At 59.5% G+C, this 22774-nt stretch overlaps 1 protein-coding gene across 7 annotated transcripts in view; it reads right to left on the bottom strand.

The window, feature by feature from the left end:
* NAV1 (neuron navigator 1) overlaps positions 1-22774 on the bottom strand; it is a 231260-nt gene that overhangs the window by 167958 nt on the left and 40528 nt on the right. The gene's annotated exons all lie outside the window — the stretch shown is intronic.

The following is a 22774-nucleotide window of genomic DNA, read 5'->3' as shown; positions in this document are numbered from 1 at the left end:
CTGCCCCGCCCACCTGGCCCTCCCCCAGCACATGTCTCTGCAAGCTTCTTCCACGTCCCACTGGGCCCACCCCAGAGAGCAAATCTGTGAACGGATAAGCCTCCCCCTTGAGCCTCTGCCAATCACTGGTCCTCACGAAGGCCCCTTTCCCCCATGGCCACCGCCACCCAACCATCACCCAACCCAGCTCAGTCGTCCTTTCTTGCCCATTCCCCAACTACCTCCTGCCTTAGCAAAAACAATCCCTGCCACCTGCAGCCCCCCACCCCCCAACACACACCGGTAGCCTCAGACACTGAGTGTGCCACCTTCGGCTCAAGGCACGGAGGAGGTAGCAGCAGCAGCCGACTGGCCATTCCCTGACCTTGGACTCTGAGCTCTGGGCCCATATGCAGGATAAACCGTGAGCAGTCAGGCTGCAGCTGGGGCATTGGTGGATTTATAGAACTACCACTCAAAATGAGTCCGACTTGCTCTCCTGACTGATAAAATAATTTCCACAAGAAAGAGAAGTACGATGAGCCCATCCCCCTTTCCTCTAGCGTGCATGCTTTTTAAAACCATATTTATTCATTTAATTGGAAGGCACAGGGACAGAAAGAGGGCGAGAGTCCATCCGCTGGTTCACTGCCCAAATGGCTCAACAGCCAGGCCACCGTCTCCCACGCAGGGCCCCCTGCCCTGTCCTCAGCCCCAGCACGCAGGGACAGCCCCCACAGGAGGGACTGAGAGTGAGAGGCACTTTCATAAAGGAGCCTCCAAAGGTGTCAGGCAGGTACTTCACACATCTGTGACGATCTGGGTGAATTATTTAACCTGTGACATCCCGGCCTGCAAAATGTGGGTAGGATGAAAACCCAGAAACAGCAGTCAGGGAGAGAAATGGGGGGGGGGTCTTTCAGCTAAGAGAACACGGTGGCCCTGGAACTAGCATTCTTCCCCAGCACCGCTGAGAGTCCTTTCACTTTGTCTCCCCCGCCTACCCAGCCACCCCTCCGGGGGTCAGCAATATGCATCTGTGACAATCCAAGCAGGACCAGAGGTTCAAGGGCAGACCTGCCCAAAGGCTCACATGGGCCCCAAGCTGCTGACCTTGACCTCTAGCACAACACCGGGCTGAGCACTGACCACTTGAACTGGGCTCTTGGACCAACTGATCCGTCACAGCCCTGCCCCTGGAACGTCAGCATTCCAGGTTCAATTCCTTGCACAGGCAAGGTGCCAATGGCCCACTTTGCTTCCACCCCCAGCCCCAATCCTCACCAAATCCCGGTGTAGGAGCCAAAGCCAATTAGGACCCCAGACCACCCCTTTGGGGGCTACATCGGGTGAGAAAATCAAAACTGCTTCTCAGCTTTGCCTACGGCTCTCCTGGGAGTTGCCCTCCCACCCGGGTTATGCTGCCCAGGACACCACCCCTCCCCACCCCAGGAGCCCAACTCACCGACCTTGTCCTGCTAGCATCCCCAGCTCTCAGCTCTGACCCCGACAGCTCAGCCCTCCCCAGGCCCTCTGGCTAGGGCTGGTTCGACTTCCAGCTATGAGAGCCCTAAGGCCGACCAGGCTGCTCTACCTCACTTGCTAATGGAGCAGACGCAATGGATGCTTTCACTGGATCATCATTTTTTCAAAAGCTCGATGGCAAGAGGGTTTTAAAACATTCCCGTGGTAGGTCACGGGAGCCCCACCCCTCCCTCTCCACTGCAGTTGGGGCACTGCCCTCCGTCCTCAGATGCCAGCCCTCGCCTGGCCTGGGGGCAGTATGTGCACAGAGTGTGACAACCACTGTCCCTGCTGGGAGCCTTGGAGCATCAGACCATGCCTGGGTGCTGGAGGAGGGCTCCCCACAGGGCTACTTCGGCCTGACAGGAAAGGGGCCACAAAGGAGCCTTCCTGGTTTGCCTCCCGAATGACAAGCCACAGGGACGCAGCATCTTCAAGGGAACCCCCAGCATTCGCCTCCTCCCCCTTTTATTGAGACATTGTTTCAAATCCTGACAGTAACCTTACAAGGTAGGTTTGATCATCCCTATTTCACAGGTAGGAACAATGGCATTAGAAGGTGATGTCACCCAGCGAGAAGGAGGCAAACCTGTGCAATTCAAACACATGGGCCACACCCACCCAGGACCTGCCCAACCTTAGCCTGCACAGCCCCAGCCTTCGGGATCAACTCTCTGCTTGCTAATGGGCAGCTCTGGCCCGTGGTGGGGGTGGGAGGCGGCATCCAGCTTACAGGGTGGAAACCAGAGGGGAAGAGAAATCAGACACAGGCAGCTCTGGATGGGAGGAGCCTTTTTCTTCTCTTCTCCCCCCCTCCCCCACTCTCAGAGGCAGCAGTTTTCCCCTGTTCCCACCCCCAATCCTGTTTGCCTTTGGTGGTGCTGGGAGGCAGGTGGCCCGTGTGTAGGCAGCATGGAGTCAGGGGTCTGATATGCCCAGGTGGCAGCAGTAGCAGACCTGGGCTGGGGTGGAGACTGAGGAAGACGCTGGGGTTATGGGTGTCTGGCAGCAGGCAGTGGGGGTGGGGTGGCTGAGGACGGAGAGGAGAGCATGCATATCCTGGCTGGGATGCGGACAATGAAGTCTCCTAGGCTCAGGGGTAGAAACCTCTGCCCAGGTGCTCTCTCCCGGGCCAGGTTCCTGCGCGCACTCTTCACGGACCAAATGGTGTAGGGGACTCCATGCTTCTACTTGGACTCAGTTTATCTGTCTGTGAAACGCGGGGAATCTTTTCTGCCCACCCTGTTCCCTACCTCCTCGTGCCCTGAGCAGACAGAATGATGTGGACAGAGAATGTGGCCTCCCAACACACCCAGGGGTCGCTGTAACGGTCCCCCATCCCCTGGACCTCGGGGTCAGTTGAAAACGCCCCCAGAGAAACAAGGACAGGGCTCTGTTTGTGAAGATGTCACAAAAGATGATCAATACTTGGGCGATCAGGACTGATCATCTTTTTGTGACACCCTCACCATGGGCCTGGGGGTCTCACGTGTAGAAGGTGGGGGTGGTGCTTAGGCAGGGACCCATTTCTTTCTTATGTATGTATGTGAGTATACATGTGCACTTGCGTGTGTGTGTATGTGAGCGTGCATGCATGATCCTGCCAGACCTGCTACCTCCACATGCTCTCTTTGCTCTTCCTCCTTCTAAAACTCCACTGACTCTCAGTGGACCACAGGAAAGCCTCAAGTATTCTCTAGTTTCCTTTCTGGGGACCCCTGTCCCCAACAACGGACTGGGGGAGTTAGTGCTCCCCCTTCCAAGAAAGCAATGCATTCGCAGAATGGTTCCCGACAGGCTCCCTCTGCTCCACGACTACACATTCTGGTTGTGCACTGTCCGTGTGCCAGGAGCTTTGGCAGGTGCAGTGGCAGCCGTGACAGGATCCAGAGCCAGGTTCTGCTCTCAGGGAGTGGGCAGTGTGGTGGGGAAGAACCACAGGCACGCTATTCTCCAAGCAGCGTGTGCGGTGTGCACTGAGAGGCAAAACAAAGCAACACGGGGATGCATGTGTCACGGTCCACCAACGAGGCAGAACCGGGAGGCTCTAAGGAAGAGGCGGCAGCCAGCCTGGTGGTTTCAGGTCTGGGCGCCTCATGCCCGCGGAGCTGTCTATGCATTCGTGCCTCAGCACAGACTCTGCTCTCCCAAGAGGTGCCGTGTGGTACAGTGGTTAGAGAAGCAACTCTGGGGGCAGAGCACTGGGGCCAAAGCTTGGCTCTGTCATTTGCTGATGGTGGGACCCCAGGCAAATCCAGGATCTCCAGGTTCCCTCTGTAAAAGGAGACTGAGACAGGAACCTGCTTTGTAGGGCTGATACCTGTACCATGCTCAGAACAGCGCCGGGCACGCCTAAGGGCCCAGCAAGGGCTTTGTTACCAAGGTCTCAAGGACAGAAGAACCTTCTTTGTCAAGTGTTCCTCCACCCAGGGAAGGCAGCCAGGCTGTCTGGTTCTCCCGGAGACTCCACAGGGGCGGGGGTTAACAGCACCTGCTAACCTGCATCAGAAACCTGTATCCTCAACAGGAAAGGCACCATCCGTGCCGCTTATAACACTCAACTGCTCACCGACGGAAGGTCTGGAAAGTGTGTAGGGGAGGAATAAAGGCTTCCAGTTCAAAAATCCTAACTCTGCCACTTCTCACTATGTGGCTGCAGACACGTCATTTCTGGGTCCTCATCGGCAGTGAGCAGTCCCGGGTTTCACAAAGACTGAAGGAGAGACTGAAGTGAGGCACCCAGCGTGGTGACTGGCACACAGTGGGTGCTCAAGAAATGGCACAAATTCCGCAAAGGAGAAGGGCTGCCCCTCCTCCGGGAAGAGGAGCCAAATTCAGGCGGTGGGCCACGCTGGAGGACGGCAGGTGGGTGGCTCCCACGGCCAGGGAGAGGCGGCCCAGCCGCACACCCGACCCAGCTCCTGTGGGTGCCTTATTTGTAAATCGAACACTTGTTTGCAGTTACAAACCGCGAGCCAGGCACTGCGCTAAGAGCTTCACCTACACTGCCTTGCAGTTGTTCGGCGAGGTGGTGCTGCCGCCTTCAGACCCTCTTCCAGGGCAAGAGCCCTGGGGCACAGAGAGGACTGGGACAGCGCCCAGGGTCACACAGCTGAGCTTCTAGAAGCCTGCAACGCAGCGCGGGTCGAGGCCTCGCCCCCGCTCGTTCCTCTCAACTCACTGGAAACGCCCAGAGCCAGGGGGAGTCCTCTCCTGGCTCGGAAGACGGTGAGAGCCCGAGGCCGGCCGCCTCCCGTCCGCGGGGCAGGAAGACCCCCGGGCTGCGGCTCCCCTGCCGCCCGCTCTGCCCTTGCGGCTGCGGCTGCGGCCCGGCGGGCGGGGCGCGGGGCGCGGCCGTGGTGCTGATTGGACAGCTCCGCCCGCAGCGCGCCGTTAAAGGGGCCGCGGCGCGGTCGGGGCGTGCAGTCAGGATGCCCGCGTGGAAAAGTCCAGAACGTCCCCCACCACAGCACCGAGAGGCTGGAGATGACGAAAGAAAGAAGCAAAGCGAGCGAGCAAGCGGGGCGGGCGGGAGGAAAAGGCACTGGCGCGCGCACTGGCGGCACCCGGGCCGCGGCGGAACGGAGAAGCCTCGGAGCCTGAGCCGCCCCTCGCTCCCTCCCCCAGGACCCTCTGCTTCCTGGCCCCAACAGTGGCACCCACCGTCAACACGAAATAATGACAACAATAGGCTCCCGTTACTGGAGCCCCCATCTCATGCCCCATTTCTGAATTTCCTGTTAGCACCTCCTGTCAATCATTCAGGTCAGAGTAGCACAGAGACTGTCACCAGAAAGCTTCTTCCGCCTACATTTCTGTCTTCTCACTGGAGTGTGAATGCCACGGCCGATCTATGCGGGACAGGGGTGAGGCCGGTCAAGAGCTTTGCACAGTAAGCTCACCACAGACCCCAGCAGGGGCTGGCAGGAGAGATGCGGAAGTGTCATCTCCAGGACCCCGTTCTGAGGCACTGGGATACAGGGAGCAGGTTCAATATGCAGAGACAAGGAGGGACAGGGTGGCCCTCCGCGGCCCAGAGCCCCAGACAGCACTGCCGGACCACACCCGGGTCTCTGCATTGGTCCTCCGCCCGCCACATGGCTGGCTCCCTTGAGACCCTGACGATCCCAGGACCAAAACCGCCTGCTCCCCAAGCGACAGTGAGGGCTCCACCCATGAGGAAGACTCCACAGCAGACACGGGCGTCTGCCTGGGCCTTGACCTTGCACTTGCCAGCCTCCAGGGCTGTGAACTGTTTTGCTGTCTACAGTCACCAAGTGTCAGGTATGTTGTTTCCACAGCTGAAGGGACTAAGGCACACACACACGTTCCAGGACGTATGCACACTGCCGCACACATACACTGACACACGTGGGCACACGCACATCACTCACACCTGCACATTCTCGTACACACCTGAGTGTGGTGTGTACGAGAGCTTCCGTGTGGCCCATTTCCCAGCCGCCTGGGGGCGGGGGAGGGGCAGTGCTCAGGCTGCCTGTCCATGTCCATCTCCGGAGACACGGCACGAACCACCCCTTGGTACACAGTGCTCAGCTGAGTGTGGAATAAGACCACACTGGCTCACTCACGGCGCCAGGGTAAGGCGGCCACGGCAGGGAGAGCAGCCCCGATGTCCAGAGGAAGGGGCCTGTCCAGGCGCCCGCACCGCAGCCTGGCTGACTCCAAGTTCAAGGCTCTTCCCCCACAGTCTGCTCTCCACACAAGACCCCAGTGTTCTCAGCCTGGGCACCGTGCGCAGGTCCCCAGGGCTGGCGGCAGGACTGCAGTGGCCACTCCCTGACCGTTTATCCTTCCTGTCTGGCCTCTCAGCTCAGAGAAGAAGGAGGGTCGGTGACAGGGTGGCGGGGAGGCCACTGTGCTCGAGCTCTCAGCCGCCAGGCGCTGGCTTTGGGCTCCAGCAAATCGGCTACGGCTATTCAGCTGGGCCTGGGCCGAAGAGGGCACCCTCCAAGTCAGGGTCAAGAAAAGGACAAGGATGGGTATTAAGCATGGTGCTGTCCCTTCAGAGTGGGCAGGGAGCTGCCAGGAAGCCGCGGTCGGCTGGCTAGCATTTGGCAGGGGAGAGGGGCTCAGTACCCCCAGCGCCCGCCTGGCTGGCTCCCGGCTCCAAATGGGGATCAGGATTGTCCACAAGCACTGGGACTCTGCAGCTGCAGCCCCGGAGTCCGGGGCTCTGCCAACACCCCCAGGAATCCCCCTCTCCACGGGCCTGTGGCCAGGCCTCCCTTCTCAGCAGACGGCACCGTGTGCTGCACAGGAAAGATGTGGCTGGCCGTGCTCATGTCAGGTGACGCCAGCGTGCTCAGCCTCTTGGCGCCAAGAACCCTGCCTTGCACTCCTGGGGCAGCCGAGCCCAGTCCTGAGCCCAGGAGAGGCCTCTGATTCCTCTACTGCCCAGGCATGGCACTCCTGTGGTACTTCCTCCACCTGCTGCCCCGAACAGTACTCCAGCCCCTGAGTCTGTCTGCCTGAGGCAGGAGGTATGGAGACCCCGACACATCTACAGAGAAGAGCTGCTCACTGCATGCCCCTAGCAGCTCTCTGAGACTCCATCTTCCTAGGCTGGAAGTTCTTCCAAGCGTCTGACCGCTGCCTCTCCTGCTGCAAGTCCTCCGTCCTGGGGGCCTGTTTCTCACAGCCTCCGACCTCGGAGGGAGAAGCGGATTTTGAAGCCACGCAGCTGAAGGCTGCCGTGCTTATGTCAGCACGCCGCGCGCTGCTCCCGATTTGATCCAAACAGCTCCACGCTCGGGCTCCTTGGTTCCTTTTCAATTAGCCAAGAGAGATGATTTAGTGCTAATGAAAATCAGTGGTTTAAAACCGTCCCACAAATCACAAGAGGCTGCAGGCCTTGGTTATAAATACCTCCCAGGAAGCAGAGCTGCGAGGGATACACGTGCAGACACACACGGCTCCCTCCACCCCAGCTCAGCGGAGCAAGCGCCTCCCTCTCCCCACGCCCAGGCCCCTTCCTCTGCTCCAAACAGCCCCGGCTCCACACACCCCAGCTGTGCAATGTGGGCTTGCAGTTCCAAGTCACGAGCGTGCATTGCCCAGGTCCCCGCGGGTGCCCTGAAGACACCTCTCTCACGCGGACACGTATACGAGTAAATATTTCACTTTCGTCCTCCCAAGCAGTTACCAAACGCTTCCATTCCAGATGGATCGGAGCAGCTCAGTGGAGGGGGAGCAGAGGGAAGTGCAGCCTTGGGGTGGGGGAGGGCAGCGCAGCTGAAACTGGAGCCCTCTCCACGGCCCCCCAGGCAGCCGGCCAGATGACCGCGTCTCCCACCAGACCTGTCAGCTCCTTCTTTCTCACGCTCACTTTATTATGTTTTCTCCCCCAGCTTAAAGCTTCCAGTGTTCCTCTGTAGATGGCTTTTCCAGCCAGGCAGATGGGAGGTGGCATTGCTCGACAAACTCCACCAATCTGCAGGGCTCTGCACCGGGGAAGGGAGAGGTCTGGGGGATCCTAGGCTGTTCTCGAAGTCCTCCAGCCCAGGGGCCAGCTCTCCCCTGTGGCCCTGGGTGGCTCAGAACGCCTCATGGGTACGCGTCGGGGGTAGGAAGCCTGACCAGGAGCTGCCTGGGAGCTGGAACAGAGGATGGGACGCTAAGCGTCTCTGAGTTACTCGGTCTCCAGGAGCCTCGGCTTTACAATCCGGGCACTGACGAGAATCCAGGTCCCTTTGCCTCTGGCTCCAGAACAGTGGAGAGTGTCCACTGCCTGTCTTGAGCAAAACTCAGCTCCTGGGCCAGCTGGCTGCACCACCTCCCTCAGAGCCAAGTCAAAGCGCCCTTGGGCCCCCACCCCTGCCAGCCCACCCCTGCCAGGCTGGGAAGACTCCCTGCTCTCGGCAGCAGCACATGTGTCGGGTGTCACGCACAGAGGAGGGGGCCGGGCCTGGCTGGTGCCCAGGCTGTGGGGAAGAAGCTGACCCCAACCCCAGGAAAGGGGCCCTAAGCTGGGAGGTTCCCAGAGGGGCCCCAGGGCCTTGTATCATGACAGACAACGGCAGGCCAACAGGTGAGCCGGTGGGGGACCTGCCTAGGCACCCCCATCCCACTGGGCAGAGCCAGGACTTCACTGCCCTGGGCATCCCTCTGCCCAGAAGGGTGATCAGGTTTGGCCAGGGCAGCCCAACAATCAGAGCCGAGGCAGGAGGCTTACCAGGAGGCACCGACGGCAAATGTACACTCAGACCAGGGACCAGCACCACTTACTGAATGGCCGAATGAACCATTCATAACTCGTCAGGGTGATGTTCAGAGTCTGGCTCTGTTCAGGAGCTGTGCGGCCCTGGGAGAGCTGCAGCTCGTCAAACTCTGCGGCTTCATCTGAACAAGGACCACGCCTACCCGGCAGAGGCTCCAAACGGATGAGACGGGGCGTGGGAACTGCTCCACGCGGCAGGATGGGGCGGGGTGGGGCGGGGGTTCTTATCAAGGGCAGTCCTTGTTACTCACAAAAATCAAAGCATGCACATTAGAAAAAACTTGGAAACGTCTTAAAAGTATAAATAAAAGTCTGCAACCCAACTAAGCTGACCCTTAGCAACTGTTAAAAAGTAACACATTTTAATGCCATGAGGCTTTTTTCTTTTTAAAAAGGTAGAGAGACAAACACACAGAAAGCTCTCATCTGCAGGTTCACTCCTCGAATGCCCAGGAGCAGGCGACTCCACCCAGCTCTCCCAGGTGGGTGGCAGGGACCCAGGGACTTCAGCCATCGCCCGCTGTCTTCCAGGGTGTGTGTTAGCAAGAAGCTGGAATCAGGGGCACCTGAACCCAGGTGCTCTAACCCAGGTGCTCTAACCAGGCAGGCAGGTGTCCCCACCAATGCCTCCATGAGCAGTTAAAGTGTTCTGGTTTCTTCCACGCTTGTGGCCATTCATGCATTCTATGGGACTGTGACTATACATACATTTTATATCTTTTCATTTACCACGTATTTGCATTTTTACCTCTCATTTTAAAACCTTTAGGAACTATTCAAAAGAACACTTTTTTTTTTTTTTTTTTTGAACAGGCAGTTAGACAGTGAGAGAGACAGAGAGACAAGTCTTCCTTCCGTTGGTTCACCCCTCAAATGGCCGCTACGGCCGGCATGCTGCACCAATCCGAAGCCAGGAGCCAGGTGCTTCCTCCTGGTCTCCCATGTGGGTGCAGGGCCCAAGCACTTGGGCCATCCTCCACTGCCTTCCCGGGCCACAGCAGAGAGCTGGACTGGAAGAGGAGCAACCGGGACAGAATCCGGCACCCCAACCGGGACTAGAACCCGGGGTGCCGGCACCGCAGGCGGAGGATTAGTCTAGTGAGCCGCGGCGCCGGCCCAAAAGCACACTTGCTATCAGATACTAAGGTGTTCCACAAATGCATCACGCCAAGGCCTCACTGGGTCACTGCAGCCTCTCAGGCCACTTCGCTCGTTTCCGGTTTCCCACTACCAGGCCCCACACTAGGACACCCACTGTGCCGCAGCATCGCCCATCTCAGCTGCCTGCTCCGCAGCAGAGCTGTGGCCTGTGCTGGGGGCTTGGCCCTCCAGAGCGTGAACACCATCCTGGGGCAGCCGGGCCACACCTGGGAGCCAGGGGAGGAGGCCCCACAGCCAGCAGACCCTGTTCTGTGCTCACCCCCCACACAGCACAGACAGGAACGAGAACTGCTCTCCTTCGGGGACTGCAGTGGGAAGAAGGCACCGAACACTGAGCGTGGGGTCCTTCTGGCCTGTCTGCTCAGAGTCTGGAAGGGCGGAGATGGCCCCCTGCCCAGAACACCTGGGGCCAGGTACGTGGACCTAAAACCACTGGTCTAAGGAGAGCCACCTAGGGAAGGGCTAGCAAAACGGGGTGGGGCTTCAGAGTCCCTGTGAGTGACAGGTTCGGGGGGGGGGGTCGGTTGAGTCCCTGTGAGTGACAGGTTCTGGGTTGGGGGGCTCAGCTGAGTCCCTGTGAGTGACAGGTACTAGGTTGGGTGGGTTGGCTGAGTCCCTGTGAGTGACAGGTTCTGGGTTTGGGGGGGTTGGCTGAGTCCCTGTGGGTAACAGGTTCTGGGTTGGGGGTTGGCTGAGTTCCTGTGAGTGACAGGTTCTGGGTTGGGGGTTGGCTGAGTCCCTGTGAGTGACAGGTTCTGGGTGGGGGGTTGGCTGAGTCCCTGTGAGTGACAGGTTCTGGGTGGGGGGTTGGCTGAGTCCCTGTGAGTGACAGGTTCTGGGTGGGGGGTTGGCTGAGTCCCTGTGAGTGACAGGTTCTGGGTAGGGGGTTGGCTGAGTCCCTGAGTGACAGGTTCTGGGTTGGGGGATGCGGTCTTCCATGCACTGCTGACCGTGAATGGTACACGCAGTGCAAGCAGCCCGCCTCTGCCTGCAGCAGAGGTTTTGTGACAAGAGCCCTGCCTTCCCGAGGCCACACGGCCAGGTAGGTGGAGCTTAGGTGCTCTGATTGGCCTGAGCTTCCTCACCTTTCTTTTCCTCATTCCCCTTCCTAAGACATTACTCAACGTTTCCACCCCATAGCTCCCTGGCAAGCAGGTGCCAGGGCCTCGGAGCCTGGGCTGCGCCAGCCAGGGCCCCCTCTGTACACTCAGCACCTGGAAACCCAGTGCTGCTCTCCCCTCCTTCCCCTCCCCCTCCTTCCCTCTGCTTCCCTGCAGGTTCCTCTGGGCCTTTGGAACAGGAAGGCAGAGGGGACAGGCAGTGACTACAGAGACGAAGCCCACCTGCAACAGCACAGCCGGAACCTTTACACGGCTCTCACAAACTCAGGCAGGAGCCCATGTGGCCCTAAATCTCAACACCACCCCTACCTTCCATCTCTCTCCCTAGCCCTTCTCCAACGGCAGCTGGCCCTTTCAGACACTCCCCACCCCCACCCCCCAACCTGTGTCCCACCCAAAACACTGCATTGCCCTGCTCATGGGAAATCCTCCCTCCTCCAGGCTGCCCTCCAGAGCTGACCCACAGAAAGGTGGCCACGTGTACCAGCCCCATGTGTCTGAACAGAAAACGCCCCTGGCTGTCAACCTGGCCGCTCACATGAAGCTTTGTCTCTGCACACCTACTTCAGGCCCGCGAGGTTTGGGCTGGGACCATCTGTGGCCCCTCTGGGGACCCCAAGAGTGAGCAAGTCATTGCCAGCCAAAATGCACAGATGTCCTGAGATACAGGGTCTCAGGCTCCTCCTGCCACCACCTAACTTTTTTTTTCTTTCCCTCTCTCTTGGCAACACTTGTTGTCATGGAGATTCTAACACAATGGGACAGGTAGGAGCCGGTTGCTTGGCAACGAGATGCTGGCGGTACAGGATTGGCTGCCAAGGACTAAAGGAGCGGAAAGGATGGTGAGGAAGGTGGGAAAGTAGAGAAACACCCTGGGGGCGCCAAAGGCTCTGGCAAGAAGCAGGAGACAGCCCCAGAGTGAAGACGGCAAAACAGAGGCCAGAAGAAGGCGCGCCTCCTGGGGCCGGTGGCTGTTTGTGGATGTGTAGGCTGCCCTCGGCAAAGACAACAAAGCAAAACAAACACACATGGATCTGTTTTCATAGCTGTGTGTACACTGCAGGGGGTGGACAGACCTAGACAAAAAACAAGCTCCTGAACGTCAGGGTAGCCGAGTGGTGCCAGCAGACACCATGGTACGGTAGAGGCGGCAGGGACTCCACCCCGCCCTTCCTTGATGTGTGGCCCAATCGAGTGGCACCACCTCCTGGAGCCTCAGTGCTCTCACCTGTAGAATGGGAACAGCGGCATGTATCTTGCAAGGTGGCTGAAAGAACCGATGTGACGAAGTGCCATTCTGGGACACAGAGTGGCGTTCAGGAAGTGGCCCATGGCCCTGGCCTTGCCTGAAGCCCTATCAGTAGGGCCAGAATTGAAAGGCTGTGTGGCAGAGTGGAAAGATCCCAGGGACCTGGGGCCTCCATCCAGACCAGTGCACTTAGGTCTGCAAGATTAGGGCAAACCGTTAACCTCAGTCTCAGCCACTCATCTGTAATATGGGAATAATGACCAATGACTCCATAAATGAGGACCAATAACCACGCCCTGCTAGCTTCCAGGAGACTCTTACTCAAGTAGGTGGATAAAGAACCTAGCACCTAGCAGGTGCTCCCCTCCTAACTGCCTGCCTGGCCCACCCTTTGGAGAGGAGACTTGTGTAGGTCTGGGCTGGAGCCACGGCCCATCTTTCTCCAGGAAGGGCTCCGTGACTCCTGGGTGTCCTCCTAGGCACTCACGTACGTGACCCTGGAGAAGCCGGTGAAAGGGTGCAGGCATAGGGAAGACAGACAAAGCAAAGACACACCCTCCAGGCTGGCTTTCCAGTGAATTAACTTCACCGCAGCAATGACTGGAGTCCCAGAAGCACAGAGGCGGCAGGGGCGTGGCCTGACCGCAGATATGGGGGGGGGGGGGGGGGGACGAGCCCTTCTGCGTGTTTCACAGGTAGGCGGCAGTTCCATGCTGGGGCTCTGCAAGGTCTGCTCCCGAATCAGGAGTCACCAGGTCACAGGAGAGATCTTCAAGGGGGTGGGACTGACCCAGTTTCCCAGGGCGAGTGGCGATGCCTCCCAGGAAACCAACTTCTCTTTCAGGGCCCGTCAGGTTCCGCAGGCTGCTTTTGATGTCCGGCCCACACCCTTCCTGCTGCTGTTTTCCAGTCCAGTCCTTCTGGGAGGCACTGAGCAGGTAACTGTGTCACCAGTTTCCCGGTTCACGCCGGGACTGGGGCGGCAGGCAGGCGAGCAGCGACTCACACAGACACGACTGAGTACAGCTGTCTCGCTGTCTACACCGCTCCCCCAGCTCTCACCCACCCCCGGTGCTCGAAATCCCTCTGTGGCTTTGAAGCCAACTTTTCCAATAATGCCAACAGGCACCAACAGAGGACGGCTGCCACCAGAGCTGCGTGGCCTGAACCCGGCTGGCCAGGGTAGGGGCGGCTGGGAGTGGAGGCGAGTACGCCCAGGGGAAGCCAGAGAGAGGTGAGAAGGAGCTGCAGAGGCAGTGGGCTTCTAGCTTGGCTCCTTGCAAGCATCTCCTGCCTATGGCAGCTCACATGGGGGCTCAGGAGGCCTGGCCCTGTGGCCTAAGGCCGCTGATTTCGTAGTCAAAAGATGATCAGAACACAGGGTCCTTTGGGTCCAATGGTGTCCGACTCTTCTCCCGCACTGGGAAGAAACAGGAGGGAAAGAACTCACAGGTGCAGCCACAGGGATCTGGGGACAGCTGCAGGAGGTGGCCTTGCTGATGAGGGTGGGGGGCAGCCCTCCCACGTGCCCCTCTGCAAAGCCATTCTCTCTGATGTGGCAGCAGGGGCTGGAGTGGCAGATGCCCCTCTTAGGGGCTCTGGGCGGGGGCAGTTCCCCCCACCCCACCCCCGGAGCTGGAGCTGTGGCTGTGGGGGGTGGAGACGGGCCTGGCGGCAGGGGTGAGGGTGGGGGTGGTGCTCCCCTGCTTTAAGGAGCTTCAAGTTTCTCAATTTTAAGTGCTGGCTCTGCTCTTAGTCTGTTCCAGCTGCTGGGACAAAATCCCATACAGGGAGTGGCTTAGAAACAGCACAAAGACATTTCCCACGGTTCAGGAGAAACCCAAGTTCAAGGTGCCGCAAACCCCGGGTCTGGCTCGTTACACGGCTGCCTCCAGCTGTGTTCTCAAGGTAGGAGGGACACGGTGGTCCCTGGAGTCTGCTTCTCAAAGACACCAATCCTGTTCACGAAGGCCCTGCCCTAGGTCTGACCGCCCCCCAGAGGCCCCACCTCCTAAGACCATCACCCTGAGGCTAGGGGCTCAGTGCAGGAAGTGGGGGGCTCCACCTGCAGACCCTGGCCGCTCCCCCTCCCCTAACAGCAGCCTGAAGACTCCTGAGGTTAAGTAACACCATTTTGGCTTAACCGGGTCTGTCTCTGGCCAGAAGCTGGGAGGAGCAGCCCCCTCCCCCGGCGGGGGGGGGGGGGGGTCCTGAGAGCTGGGAAAAAGGAACAGAAAAGCAGGTTCCCTGCCAGCTTTCTTGGAGGCCCAGGGAGAGGAAGCCTCCCAGGAGCTGGCTCCGAAGAGGGAGACTCCGGGAGGGGAAGCCGGCAAGGGCTGGAGGCGGTGATCTCGGTAAAGCTGATCCGGAGGGCTTTGGGCGCAGGCCAGCCCTTTGCCCTTCCATTAGGACAGAGGGATCAGACACCTGGACGTCGTAAGTCTCACTCGTCCTGAATTTTCCCATCTGTCTCTGTCCTCCCTCACTTTTTTTTTTTTAAGTTTCTATTTTGGAGTAATTTTAGATTTACAGAAAAGTTGCAGTGATGGCCCAGAATCCCCACCCACCCTGCATCCTGCCTCTTCCAACGTTAAGGTTTCACATAACCACGTCCATTTGTCAAAACTAAGAACTCAACACGGCACTTGAGTGCTAACTAAGCTGCAGGCTGGACTGGGAGGGCCCAGGTTCGCCCACTGACGGCCTCTTTTTGCTCCAGGACACCCCACGGCATGCAGCTCCCCTTTTTAGAAGTTCAAGTTCTTTCTGAAAATTCTAGTCTGACTTCACCATGCTTCTGGGGAAAAGAGAAGGCATCTGGGGGACTGTCTGCCCTTGGCTCAGAGCAGGGTCACTCCAGCCAGCAGCCAGGGCATGGAGGCATGGAGCTGGCTGGGATGTGATGGGAGGGGAGGGGAGGGGAGGGGAGGGAGAGGAGGAGGGGAGGAGAGGGGAGGGGAGGGGAGGGGAGGGAGAGGAGGAGGGGAGGGGAGGGGAGGGGAGGCTCACACAGTGTCCTCCTGCACTTGCACCTTTACAGTCTCTCTCTGGGAGCATTCCTTTGCTCCAGCCCTGGGGGCCCCTCCTGTACAAGGTCATCCAGGTCAAACTTCCAGAGCTGACTGTGCAGTCTCTGTCCAAGGGCCACCAGAATGAGGTGAGTAGGGTCACAGGTGAGCAGCCCTGCTTAAGACCCTTCCCGGGGGCTGGTGCTGTGACGCAGTGGGTAAAGCCGTCGCCTGCAGTGCAGGCATCCCATATGGGCGCTAGTTCAAGTCCCGGCTGCTCCACTTCTGATCCAGCTCTCTGCTATGGCCTGGGAAAGCAGTGGAAGACGGCCCAAATGCTTGGGCCCCTGCAGCCACATCACATGGGAGACCCAGAAGAAGGTCCTGGCTCCTCCCAGCTTTGGATCAGCACAGCTCCGGCTGTTGCAGCCATCTGGGGAGTGAACCAGCAGATGGAAGCCCCCACCCCCCCCCCCGGCCCCGCCTATGCCTCTCTGTGACTCTGCCTTTCAAATAAATAAATAAATCTTTTAAGGGGAAAAAAAAAAAGACCCTTCCCTTCTAGGGAGGTTAACCTGGCCGGGGCAGCCTGGCACCGTTCCTGCAACTTTGAAGCCAGCCCCTAATTTTGAGCAGTTAGCACTTCACAACAAACAGCAGGGAACAGGAGCCGAGCGAGCCTGTCTCTCGCAGACTGTTTCCAAATAAAGTGTTGTTTTTCCCCCACAGACTCTCCACCGAGGGAGATGTTTACAGCGCTGAGAAACCACCAAGCCGCTCTCCTGGCCTGTGACACAGACGCCCTTCCCCTCGCCATCCCTGTCTCTTTGCCCGGCCTGGGCTGAGGTGGGATCAGAGCAGGCGGTGGGAAGCATGACCCCGGGTTTCCCTCCCAGCGACTCACTGCAAGACCCACACAAGAGCCACAGGGAAGCTCGGCGTGGGCCCCAAGTCCTGGGCTTGCCTGGCTGCTACCCGAGAACCCACCCACCACCCTGCACAGCCCTGGGTCAGGACCGCGAGGGACGCCTGAGAAATTCGCACCGTGTTCCGAGGCTCGAGGGTGCAGAGAACCAGAACTGAATCAGGGCAGGGGATGCCGGGCGGGGGGAGGGCCTTGCCGGACATTCAGGGACCAGGTCTCTCAGCCCAGAGTGACGTCACCCGGGTCCTGGCTCAGGGGCTCTGCAGGTGTCACGTCTTTAGGGAAGTCCCTATTCAGTCACATGATGGGTTGGACATGAGAAAGCCACAAAGGCCCCTCACGTGATCCAGGGAGGCAGAGCCCTCAGCCTCCCAGAGGGCCTCCCAGGGGACGCTGCAGGGATCAGCCCAGCAGGGTGGGTGACTGCCCGGGCCAGGGAGCTGGCCCCATGCTCCTCGTGTGCTAAGTGGGGCCAACCCAAACCCTGGCCCCACGAGCAGCTCTGAACTCATGTTTGCTGAACGAAGGGCAGGCCCCTCCGGACTCTCACGGCCCCACTGATGACATCACACCCCTCCCAGGGAAGCAGCTCCTTAGGGGGCTCTGAGACCCCCACGCGTCACCCTAGCCTATCCACACACCACGAGGTCCAGCCTGTCTGCAGCTCCTTGTTGTTCGTGCTGCAGACTGCGTGGCTCCCCAGCCACTGTGCATCCCTGGCTCATGTCCAAAGCCGCCTTCTAGAAGAGTGCACTTAACTTCGATGCCTGAGCCATTCACTCCCAGCGCCTGGCACGGAGCAGCCGCTGAATGAATGACAGACACCTGGGCGCCTGCAGCTGGCCTCGCCTCCCCTCCCTTGTGGAGGTGGCTGCACCCCCAGTGTCCTTGCACTCTGCTCTCTGCAGGCCCCGGGAACGGCTCCGGGCGGAGAAGTCACGGCTCCCGGGGAGGGGCAGGCCTCACCTCACTGCATGGAGCCCGGGCCGCAAGCACGCTAGGGGAAGGGCACAGGGCACACAGCTGGCAGGGAAACAGACCAGGAAATTGTCCCGCTAAACAGGAAGTGTGTGAACGCAGCGGGCAGGCTTCCTGGGGAGTGGGAGGGAGGAAGTCAGCCTTCCCACGTGCTGGACACAGCACCCAGGTCCTCTGGCTCAGCCCTCAGCCCAGTGCAGCAGGATTCCCAGGCTGGGGGAGGGCTTTAACCAGAGGGCAGGGGGCCTGTTAAGAGGTGATGTAACAGGCTGTGAGCCCTGACCAGGAAGCCCCAAGTCCAAACACCACAAAGCCCCGAGGAAGATGGCCGGGCTGCCCTTATATGAGGAGGAAGGAGAGATGGAAAGCGTAGGGGGGCCGGTGCTGTGGTGTAGTAGGTAAAGCTACTGCCTGCAGTGCCGGCATCCCATATGGGCGCTGGTTCGAGTCCCGGCTATTCCACTTCCGATCCAGCTCTCTGCTATGGCCTGGGAAAGCAGTAGAAGATGGCCCAAGTCCTTGGGCCCTCGCACCCACGTGAGAGACCTGGAAGAAGCTCCTGGCTCCTGGCTTTAGATGGGCACAGCTCTGGCCACTGCAGCCATCTGAGGAGTGAACCAATGGATGGAAGACTTCTCTCTCTCTTTGCTCTGCCTCTGCCTCTCTGTAACTCTGCCTTTCAAATAAATCTTTAAAAAAATAAAGCAACCATGGGGAGGTATTCTGCTGAGGCAGGTGTATGTGACTCCCAGGCAGTGCTGGTCCCTGGGCCCGGCACTGTGGCGTAGCAGGCAAAGTCGCCGTCTGCAGCACAGATTTGTGTCCCAGCTGCTCCACTCCTGATCCAGCTTCCTGCTAATGCACTTGGGAAAGCAGCAGAGTCAAGGCTGGCTCAAGTCCTTGGGCCCCTGCACCCATGTGGGAGATGTGGAAGAAGCTCTTGGTTCCTAGCTTTGGCCTGGCCCAGCCTCGGCCATTGTGGCCATTTAGGGAGTGAACCAGCAGATGAAAGGTCTCTCTTGGGGCCAGTGCTGGGGCACAGTGGGTTAATCCTCTGTCTGCGGTGCCAGCATCTCACATGGGTGCCAGTTCTAGTCCTGGCTGCTTCACTTCCAATCCAGCTCTCTGCTATGGCCTGGGAAAGCAGTAGATGGCCCAGAAGCTTGGGCCCCTGCACCTGCGTGAAAGACCTGGAAAAAACTCCTGGCTGCTGGCTTCAGATGGGCTCAGCTCTGGCCATTGCAGCCATTTGGGGAGTGAATCAGCAGATGGAAGACCTCTCTCTCTGTCTCTCCCTCACTGTCTGTAACTCTACCTCTCAAATAAATAAATAAAATCTTTAAAAGGGGGGGAGGGCTCTCTCTCTAACTCTGCCTTTCAAATAAATAAAATAAAATCTTGGAAAAAAAAAAAAAGAAAAGAAGTGCTGGTCTCTTGGGAGGTAGGGGCTGGGACGTCTGTGGGGCTGCTGAAGGCAGAACAGGGCCCCCCTCATCCCCCTCACGGATCCCCCTCCTCATTCTCACCTTGCGTCATGGTTCACGTTCTCAGCGATGATTTCCCTACCCAACCAGGTTACAGCTGTGCCGCCATTGCTTCACCCTTGTTAAAACCCACCCCACTTGTTCTGGATCTTGCCACTGGACCGGAAGCCCCTTGGGGGCAGGGGCCCTCTCTCCACGCCTAGTACAGCCTCGCCTCTGTAGCAGATGCTCAACAAACAGGGCTGAAGAGATGACCGCATCCGGTGCACTTCAGAACCACAGAACAGGGAGCCTCACAACCAGGCCCTCGGCCCGAGGGAACAACAGTATCACCCACAAACAACAAAAGACGGCCATGCGATTCTCTGGAAGTCTTGCCCACGTGCTGACCTTGTTTCTCCCACAGGGCCCTTCCCCAACAGTGGTCCAAAGCCCTGGGCTAACCTGAGCTACCCTCAGGATTGGGGTTGGGCACCCCCAAAGGAGGGAAGCGTCTCCATCATCAGGAACCTCCTGGACTGAAGGGAGAGGGGTGGGGTGCCCCTGGCGATTTCCCAGAGTCCACAAGTGGTGCAGAGGCTGGGGGGAGTGGGAACAGCAGGCAGCACTGTGGGACCCTCGCCCTCTGCCAGGTACTGCACCCAGCATCTCACGCAGAGCAGCTCACTGCTTTGCACAGAACCCCAGGATGCAGATCACGTTGCTGTCCTCATCTCATAGGTGAGAAAACTCAAACCAGGCCTTGCTTTAACCACACAACTAAGAAGTGGGCAGCTCTGGGCCCAGGGCCAGTGCCCTGCGCCTCTGGCCCGCAGCCTCTCTGGGTATGCGTGAGGCAGACAAGTGCTGGGAGATCATCACAGAGGCGCTTCACCACAGCTGGGTCCCCAGAGGAGAATGGGGGTGGGGTGCAGTGGGAGAGGCTGGGGAGAGGCAGCTCGGCTGCAGGGGACGTGGGGGTGCTGCCTGCAACTTGGCCAAGAGCGGTGGGATGGGACTTCTCGGCTGGGAGACAGAGGCCACGCTGGAGGGCCAGCCTCTCTTCCCGCCTCCAACCAGCTGTGACAGGGTGCACAGCAGCCCCAGCTGTCCCCGAGTCTGTCCCCACCTTGCCCCCAGGCTGCTCAGACACTTGGCGTGCTCTGCAGAGGAGGGACCAGGTGACCCCCGGCACTGGGGAGAAGGCGAGGGAAGCCCTTGAAGGAAGGCTGGCGGTTGAATCAGAGAACGGGGAAGGCCAAGCCAGGAGAGCCTCCAAGGACTGGCGGTACGGTGAGAGCTTCAGCTGAACCGGAGGGGTCGGGTTCACTGGTTGGAGACCAACACAGCACTAGTCAGGGTCAGATGCCTGAAGATTTCATGCCCTGTGCCAGGGCTCACGGAAGCACCTGGAAACTGAATCCAAGTCAGTGAGCTTGCAGCAGGAGCAGACACCTGCTGAGGGTCTGAGATCACCTGGGTCATCCGTGCCAAGGGCTGGGGGCCTCAGCAGCCGGACTGCCTCAGGACCAGCCCAGCCAGCAGCCTTAAAGCTGTGCTTGGACACATCAGCCCTCAGACATGTTGTGGGTCCGATGGCCACTCCAGCGGGCCATCCAACCGTTGCCGTGCAGTGAGCCAAGGAGGCAGGAGGCAATGTTCAACCGCCTCACGTCCCTGCCCCTGGACCTCCTAACGGTGCTCAGCACCTTGCCCGGGACTCACACTGAGCGGGAGCACTGCTGCTCCCCTTCCCCGACCCACGCCCTTCCCCATAGAGAAGGTTCCGGTATCTCTGCTCAGTGTCCCCCCGGTCAGCCCTGAGCCTCTAACGCGGGTCTCCCAGTCCTGGGAGCAGAGCTGGGCAGTGCGCTGCCAGGGCTCGCAGCGGGTGTCTCCACGCTTGTCCTCCTGGACTCCCTCCGGCCGGGCCCCTGCTGGTTTCAGCAAGTTCCCGTGCTGGACAGCTCCCAGATCCCAGGGTGGAGGTGGGGCACCCTTCCGTTCCCGCTGCTGCTTGGCCAGGGGCTCTGGCAGGCAAGGTTGGCTGAAGAAAGAGCCAGCTCCCGCCACTCCTTCCCACTCCCATCTCCCGGTTTGAGGCTGGGATGCGCCACTCCCCTCCCACAGACTCCTCAGTTCCCAGCACCACGTGGTGCACACACTCATACCTGCACTGCTGGTGGTCCCACTACCCTGGGCCCCCGGGCCTGAAGTCAGAGTCAACACCTGCTCTTAATTCACCACCATCCCGGTGAGGCCCCCATGGCCTCGGGCCATCCCTCTTCCCTGCAGCCGCAGCTGGAGCAGAGGCAGGAGGGACTTCCTGGACATCAGGGCTGGGAGGAGGCCGGCCCTCAGGCCACTGGGAAGCTCTGATCTGATGATGGTCAGGGGAGACACAGACGTTCTCAGACACAGGCTAAGCTGTCCCCACCCCTACCCATGGATGCTCAAACAACTAACCGCAAGTGAGATGCAGGCCCAGTGCACAAAAACCCGGGAAACTGCTGAGAGAGGAGGAATCAGAAGCGAAAGGGGCCGACAGAGCAAGGTCCCCGGCACTTGGAGCCACTCTGGGTGCTGGATCCTCTGACTCACCGGCGTCTCGCCACTGCCCCGGGGCCTGACTAATTGGAGGACAGGGCCAAAGAAAACAGGGTGGCTGTCGGGCTGGGAGGCAGAGCAGATGTCTTAATTTATGGGCCTGCATCAGTCCCCCGGGGGGAGGGGAAACTGGCGCTGGCCTGGAGTGGACGGAGGCCTGGGAAGGAGCAGCCCCACCTGCTGACAAGCTTGTGGGCTGACAGATGAGTGGGGCTTGCAGCTGGAGACAGGCTGGGGCTGGGAAAAGCATCAGTCAGCTCAGGACTCATAAAGCCAGAGACGGGCAGCTGTGACGGAACGCCTCTCTCCCCACCCCTACCCCAGTCTCCTGCCGGCAGCCCCAAATCTAGAAATTTCCACCTTCCAGATGGAATGACACTGCTCAGGGTCGGGGGCCACCTGAGGCAGGGCTTGGCAATGTCTCTGGGGGGAGGGGGGCCTGTGCAGGCTAAACAGTGTCCACAGAGGCCCCCAGCAACCATAGGAGGGGGTGGGATGTGGCTCAGAGGGGACAGCGTCCAGACTGACAAAAAGCAGCATTGAGGGTGGCAGGAGGGGGCCCCTCTCTGTCATTCACGCCCCGTCTGATGGGCAGAGCTCTGAGCTGGAGGGAGGGGCCTCCTGCCCCTTCTGCAATGTGCCTCCGCTGGCCTGGCCTGGCCTGCTGGGTACAGCTGATCATCTCATCTCACCATCTCTGTGCGTCTCCACCTTCGGGGCACAATCCTAAGACCACCTCTGCCGGGAGGCCTTCCAGGTCAGGCCGCCCATGCTGCAGTTCGTGAGCCTGACTACCTCCCCCCGCCCCCCCAACTAACATCACATGGAACACGTGAGGTGCGGCCTACAGACCTCCACCTGGCAATCAGGAGACCCTGGCCGCAGTCCCAGTGCCACCCTCCCGGCTGTGCCACCTGAGGGAAATCACTGGCTACCCACAAGATGGGGGCTGGAGCTGGGAGCTCTCCAGACTCCAGCCCAGGCCTTGGGGGGCGGGGGGCGGGGCCGAGTTCTGCTTCTCTGGGATCCTGGGAGCTTCCTCAGGGCAGCGCCGTGTCCTACCCACAAACTCTGGATCAGGATGCATCCGCTATTGCTGGTTCTGCAGATTCACAGACAGCAAACAGGAGGAGGGGCGCCGCGGCTAACGGCAGCGAGAGGAAGGGCAGGCAGGCTGTGGACCATGAAGGGAGAAGTTTCCTGCACCTTAGGAGCCTCCTGTGGGACCCAGCGGGTATAATCTCCTCCGGGGATTGGAAGGAGGCGCCTTTGCACACATCCCCCCATCGCTCAGCCGGCACAGGGACCCCATCATCAAAGACATTCCTGGGCGAGGCTTTGGTGCAGCAGTTAAGATGCGACTTGGGACATCAGCATCCCACAGCGAGTGCACGGTTCCAAGTCCCTGCTCTGCTCCTGATTCCAACCCCCTGCTAATGCAGATCCTGGGAGGCAGCAGGTGATGGCTCAAGTACCTGGGCCCCTGCCACCCTCGTGGGGGACCAGGATTGAGTTCTGG

This window comes from Oryctolagus cuniculus, chromosome 13 (genome assembly GCF_051225735.1).
Source record: "Oryctolagus cuniculus isolate XC-2025 breed Fujian yellow rabbit chromosome 13, ASM5122573v1, whole genome shotgun sequence".
Classification (NCBI taxonomy): Eukaryota; Metazoa; Chordata; class Mammalia; order Lagomorpha; family Leporidae; genus Oryctolagus; species Oryctolagus cuniculus.
Note: the sequence above shows the minus strand (reverse complement) of the source record. Positions and strands in the feature narration are given on the sequence as shown.